Below are 7,084 nucleotides of genomic sequence, written 5' to 3' on the forward strand. Positions count from 1 at the left end.
CAAGAAAGGGAAGCCTGGGACGTGTCCTTCAGCCTTGCCAAGTTGTATTAGAAAGCCATCACGGGTTCTTATGCTCTGGTTTTGGATATGGGAAGCCAATGGAAGATGTGAGGCCATTCTAAGATTCCAGCAGGATGGCTCTGGGAGGGGAAGCCGGTGGGCAGGGGGGAAGAGGCCAGGGCAGGGAGACATTTCAACAGTTCAGGGAAGGGCTGATGAGAAGTTGGACCTATATAGTGGTGGTAGAGACAGAACAGTCTAAGAATACGTAATGCACAGAGCTGGGTGTCTGGCTCATGTGGAAAGGAGGGAGGGAGAAGGTGCCATTGTTGGGAGGTGGCACAGAAGGAGGGACAGGTGTGGGGAGGACTGCTTGGTGCCATTCCTGACTGACCCTTCCAGCATTCTCTGTTCTCTTACTATCACATCTCATGAACTCCAACACCATTCGTCCATCCATCCATCCATCCATCGATCCAACCATCCATCATGCATTCCCTGTGGGGTGCTCTGGGCAACAGCTCTGTGAGTGAAGAGAGACACCCACTGCCCAGCTTCACACAAGCGATGATCCATGGCATCTGCCCCTGCCCAGCACCCAACACCATAGACACTGCATTGGGGCCTGTCTGTATCTGCAGGGGACTCAGCAGCATTCAACCAGAGATCTGGTTGGCTTCTGGGGGGATCAGCTTCTTGGGGACTGATCTGGTAGGGATGGTGGCAAAGTGTATATAGAGGGCACCTTCTCTGACTGTCCCACCTACCTACTCTGGCCCTTCACACTGGAAGAACTCTCAGAATTAAGCTAAAGCTCCAGCCAACCTGAGGAAGCGCCTCAGACCCCAGCCCACCCACACTCCATCCTGCACATTGCCTTTTGCCTTCACGTCTCTGCTCTGTGAGCAGCTCTGTCCCCACACCCCTTATCCTACCCCTCCTGACTTGCCTCCCAGCATTCTGGACTTTGTGTGCCAGCCAAAGTTTGGCTGTGCCTGCCTACTCCTCTGGCTTCTTGGAAGTTACCTTGAGTGAAGGCTCCCTGCTTGCCTCCCACTGTCCCCCCAGGCATAACTTAGCCGTAGGTCTACAAATGTTTGTCGAGCCTGTACTGTTGGCCAACAGTCATTGTTCTAGATGCTTGAACACATATGCAGAGATGCAGCCCTCCTCTCAAGGAGCTCTTGGTCTGCAGAAGCACAGGGGTCTGGTGGAGGGTGTGCAAGAAGAGCGGGAACCAGGAGGAGGGTCTCAGTGCTGCTCCTGGGTCGGTGCAGGGTCCCAGAGCAGGGAACAGCCAAGTCGGCCTTTGGAGCATGGGCAAGAAGCAGCCAGGTAGGTAGCCCGCAGCAGGCATTCCTGGAAGAGGGCCAGGGCTGTGTCAGGCAATCTGAGGCCTCCATCCTGCTCCTCCCCAGGCTCCTGCACAAGCCCCAAGCCCAGCCTGTGACACCCAGACACCCAGACAGCACTGACGCTGGCTGGGCTGGAAAGACCTGCCACCCCGGTGTCTCCTCCACTCAGTGTCCTCTCTGCCAGCTGTCTTTATAGAAGCCCACTGATAAACACTGATGCTGTTTGGGGAAGGAGGGGGAGGGGAGGGGCAGTGTCAACCCCTTAGCACCCATTCCTCCTCAAGGATGTTCACCTGTACCTGGCAGCACAGGGACCCTAGGGAGTGAGATGGAGGTGGGGTTTTCTTCTTCTTTTTTAAAGAAAGAACAGTGAAGGAAGGACCTATGCTACCACCAAACTAAAAATAATAACAAATATTAGCTTTGAGATCACCTTGCACAGTTTACAACTCACTTCAGCATGGTGATCTCATTTAACTCCTGTAACCAGCCTGTGAGATAGTCATGTCCCCATTTTACAAATAAGGAAAGTGAAATCTTTCCATACTGCTCCCTAGCTGGAAAGTGGTAAAGCTATGCCCATATCTGCCTTCCCCAAAAGCAGAGCCCAAGGGCTTGGGTGCAGGTGGTTTATGTGGGAGATGATGCCAGGAAGCGGGAATGAGGGGGTGGGGAGAGTGAGACATGGAAGGCAGGCCTGTGTAAAGGGCATTATCAAGGTCGCGCTGTCAGCAACAGACTGACTTCTGCAGAACCCTGAGAAGAGTATGGAGTGCCTCTCAGATGGTCCAGGAAGGACAGAGGCAGGAGAATTACCCTGCTCCCTTTCTCCCTCACCTGAAGGCCGCCCCTAGAGATGTGGATGCCCAGCACTTCTGGGCTTCGTTCATTTGCACAGGGTCTGTAGGTTCCCTTTGGCTTCAGAGAAGTCCCCAGCAGCTGAGAGCCTGGAGTGGGAACCACCAGTGGACAAGGACTCTTTATCACACCTGTGACTGAAATCAGAACTGGTCACAGAGATGGGACTTGTGGCGCCCAGAGCTGTGGTACAAGCTGCAGCCTGTGCCCCTAATGCGTCCCTCTCTCCAAGCTGGGGGCAATATGTGAGCTGGATAGGCTTGGGGAGACATGGAGTTGGGGTCCTGGGAACCCCAGTGCAGAGGTGCAGAGATGGGGCCAGGGAGCAGGGAGAGACAGAGCAACCGGAAACAAGATGAAGAGTCCCACTTCATGGTGGTTCCAGAAGGGTCCCTGTCTCCAAGGGTCCCCATGGGAGCTGGAATTCTCTTACTTACAGTGAGGAGGAAAGGCAGGCATGTTAGTCTGCTCAGGCTACCATAACAAAGTGTCACAGGCTGGGTGGCTTAAACAACAACAATTGATTTTCTCATAATTCTGGAAGGTTAAGTTCTAAGATCAAGGTGTCAGCAGGTTTGGTTTCTTCTGAGGCCTCTCTCCTTGGCTTGTAGATGGCCATCTTCTCCCTGTGTTTTCACATGGTCTTTTCTCTCTGCATGTCTGTGTCCTAATCTCTTCTTCTAAAGACACCAGTGATATTGGATTAGGACCCATGTTAATGACTTATTATAACTTAATCACCCCTTTAAAGACCTCGTGTCCAAATACAGTCACATCCTGAGGTACTGGGGGTTAGGACTTCAACATATGAATGCGGAGTGGGCACAGTTCAGCCCATGACAGCAGGGAAGAGCCCTCTTGCTTTCCTGGATCCTGAGCTGTTGGCCCTGAGGAATAGTAAGGCATCTGTGCCCCAGGAACAAGGAGGCTGGGGGGAGGCTGGGCAGAGCCCTCAGCCAGTGTCTAGACAGAAACTCTGCCAGACACACTGCCCTCTGGAAGCCAGCGGAAGCCCACACTTACCCACCCTCAGCAACTGAACCAAATAGGGGCTGAGTCAGGGGCTTTCCTTAGGGAACCAGTTTCTTACGCTGATTTCTGTTCCTGCACATCTGGGAGAAATGACTCGACCCTGAGAGTGGTTGCGAAATGGCAAACCACAGTGAGGGCTCACAATTCTTCTGCACTCCCCTGCGGTCTCATTTACTGCTGCCCCAGCTCTGTGGGGGCAGAACAGTTCTCCCTGTTGGCCAGATAAGGAAGATGAGATTCAGGAAATTCATTGACTCCCAAGGGCACACTGCTACTGGGCAGCAGAAGCAGGGCTCAACCCAGATCTGAGCTGACCCGTCTCTACTGCTCATTTGCAGCCGCACCTCTGCCTTCAGGGACATTGGCTGCACCCCTTGGCCATAGCCATCAAGTCCCCCACCACAACTGGAATGTGTATCCATCCGGCTTTCCACAGTATGACTGGGTTAGTGGTACGAACGGGCTTCTCTCAGCATGTTTGACGGCTGGTACGTAAGACTGCCAGTCAGTTACCATAGCAACAGTGGTGGGAAGAAGCAGCATCCTGGTGGCCTGGGTGGAAAGTGAGGATTAACATGGGGACAAAGAGGCTCATAGCATGGACTTTCAGAAACCTGCCCTAAATGCCATCTAAGACTCAGTGCATCCTGAAGACCAGCTCAGCCCAGTGTTCAGTTGAGAAACTGTTTTCACTCTTTTTTATGGCTGAGTAATATTCCATTGTGTGTGTGTGTGTGTGTGTGTGTGTGTGCTCGCGCGCGTGCGCGTGTGTGTATATATGTATATACCATGTCTTTTTTATCCATTCATCTGTCGGTGGACATTTAGGTTGCTTCCATGCCTGGCTATTGTAAATAGTACACCAGAAACTAACACAACATTGTAAATCAAGTATACTTAAATTTAAACAATAAAATAGCATTCTAGGGGCAGTTAATTTTAAATCTGTCCAAGATGGCGGAGGGGGACAAGGCAGCGCGGAGGCGGCAGCCACACGAGGGGCTGCAGTGCCGGAGGCGAACCAGCGACCCAAACACCGGGGTTAACCACGTCTTGTCTAAGACCCTCTTAGGTGAGAATTATGAAGATGATGACCTAGTAAACTCTGATGAGGTTATGAAGAAACCATGTCCAGTATAGATTGTTCTTGCACATGAAGATGACCATAACTTTGAGCTTGATGAAGAAGCTTTGGAGCAGATATTGCTACAGGAGCACATACGAGATCTTAACATAGTAGTGGTATCCGTGGCAGGAGCTTTTCCTAAAGGGAAATCATTTCTACTGGACTTCATGCTTAGATATATGTATAGCAAGGGTTCTTAAAGTTGGATTGGTGGAAACAATGAACCATTGACTGGCTTTGCATGGCGAGTTGGTTGCAAAAGAAAAACAACAGGCATACAAGTCTGGAATGAAGTGTTTGTGATCGAGAGACCTAATGGAACAAAAGTGGCTGTGCTGCTGAGGGATACCCAGGGTGCCTTTGATAGCCAGTCAACTATCAAAGATTGTGCAACAGTGTTTGCTCTGAGCACTATGACTAGCTCTGTCCAGGTATATAATTTGTCTCAAAATATTCAAGAAGATGATCTTCAACACTTGCAATTATTTACAGAATACGGCAGACTTGCAATGGAAGAAATCTACCAGAAACCATTTCAGACATTAATGTTTTTGATTCAGGACTGGAGTTATCCTTATGAACATTCATATGGTTTGGAAGGTGGAAAACAATTCCTTGAGAAGAGATTGCAGGTAAAACAAAGTCAACATGAAGAGCTACGGAATGTAAGGAAGCACATTCACAACTGTTTCTCAAATCTTGGTTGCTTCCTTTTGTCACATCCTGGTCTTAAAGTTGCAACTAATCCTAGTTTTGATGGGAGATTGAAAGATATTGATGAAGAGTTTAAACGAGAGCTTCGAAATCTGGTTCCATTGCTACTTGCCCCAGAAAATTTGGTAGAAAAAGAGATAAGTGGATCTAAAGTCACTTGTAGAGATCTTGTAGAATACTTTAAGGCTTACCTTAAAATTTATCAAGGAGAGGAACTTCCACATCCAAAGTCCGTGCTTCAGGTAACAGCTGAAGCTAATAATCTTGCTGCAGTAGCAGGAGCAAGAGAGATCTATTGCAAAAGTATGGAGCAGGTAGGCAGTGGGGACAACCCTTACGTTGCACCTTCAGATCTGGAGCGAAAACACCTGGATCTCAAGGAAGTGGCAATTAAACAGTTTTGTTCAGTAAAAAAAAAATGGGTGGAGATGAATTCTGCCGTCGTTATCAGGACCAGTTTGAGGCTGAAATAGAAGAAACCTATGCAAATTTTATAAAGCACAATGATGGCAAAAACATCTTCTATGTTGCTCGTACCCCTGCCACACTGTTTGCAGTCATGTTTGCTATGTATATAATCTCAGGACTGACTGGCTTCATTGGCCAGTCTTGTGTAACCTTGTATAGCCATCTTGTGTAACCTTGTCATGGGGTTAGCACTGACGTCTCTTTTTTTCTTTTTTTTTTTTTAATTTTTATTATTATTTTTTGGCTGTGTTGGGTCTTCGTTTCCGCGCGAGGGCTTTCTCTAGTTGCGGCAAGCGGGGCCACTCTTCATCGCAGTGCGCGGGCCTCTCACTATCGCGGCCTCTCTTGTTGCGGAGCACAGGCTCCAGACGCGCAGGCTCAGTAATTGTGGCTCACAGGCCTAGTTGCTCTGCGGCATATGGGATCTTCCCAGACCAAGGCTCGAACCCGTGTTCCCTGCATTGGCAGGCAGATTCCTAACCACTGCGCCACCAGGGAAGCCCTGACGTCTCTTTGTACTTGGGCATATGTTAAATACTCTGGGGAGTTCAGAGAAATTGGAACAATGATTGATCAGATTGCTGAAACACTATGGGGACAGGTATTGAAGCCACTGGGTGATAATTTAATGGAGGAAAACATAAGGCGGTCTGTAACAAACTCTATCAAAGCAGACCTGACTGACCAGGTGTCTCATCATGCCAGATTAAAGACAGACTGACAGTTCATCTCCTCATGGACTCCACTCTTCCTTTTTTTCATTCTTGCTGTACAGTGAGAACTCAAAAATAAACCAAAGTTTACAATCAACTGTAGAAGTAGTTTAGTATAACTGGCTTCACAGATGGCTGCCACAGAGTGTGAAATTGTTTGTTGGTTTTAAGCATTCTGTTCATGGCTCCTAAGACATGAAGATTGGCTGAGGAGCATTAGTTTTCGTGCACACTTGTGCCATGTTTAATTCTTTTTTTCCCCTTTTTACTTAATCTAATGTTAGTGAAATTTGTCTTATGTAAAGGATATTTCAGGGAAATATTTTAAAACATAACTATTTAGAGTCTCTTTAACACAGTGTCCCATTGAAATTTTAATTTTTAGAGAAGTTATGAATCACTATCAAGAATCAGATTGGAATGACAATGAAGCCTTTATTCAGCCACGACATTAAAAGTATATATTGCTTTACTGCCTTCAATACCAGTATTACATAAATGCATGTATCAGAAACTTCACAGAAATTATATGACAACTCTTGTAGCTAAGAAAGTGATTCTGAGGTGTACATTTGTCTTGCCTTTTTAAATTTATAAACCTGCCCTAAAAGGAGATGCATATCTGGGAGACTGAACTGTCTTGATGCAGTTTAGCCTTCATGTACATAAAATATGCCATTAATTTTATTGGGGGAGAAATTCCATCCAAAAATGTTGCCTACAGCTATGAGTTAAGAGTATCTATACAGTGTGTAGCTTTTATTTTCTAAAATCACAGATAGGGCAAGTATATGAATTATAAATATATAAATATGATT

The 7,084-nt window shown here is 47.5% G+C and overlaps 1 pseudogene; it reads left to right on the forward strand.

Moving 5' to 3' along the window:
- The first annotated feature begins 4,199 nt into the window (after positions 1 to 4,199).
- On the forward strand, positions 4,200 to 6,274 carry LOC133095249 (atlastin-2-like; annotated as a pseudogene).
- The last annotated feature ends 810 nt before the right edge of the window (positions 6,275 to 7,084 follow it).

Source organism: Eubalaena glacialis, chromosome 1 (assembly GCF_028564815.1).
Source record: "Eubalaena glacialis isolate mEubGla1 chromosome 1, mEubGla1.1.hap2.+ XY, whole genome shotgun sequence".
Classification (NCBI taxonomy): domain Eukaryota; kingdom Metazoa; phylum Chordata; class Mammalia; order Artiodactyla; family Balaenidae; genus Eubalaena; species Eubalaena glacialis.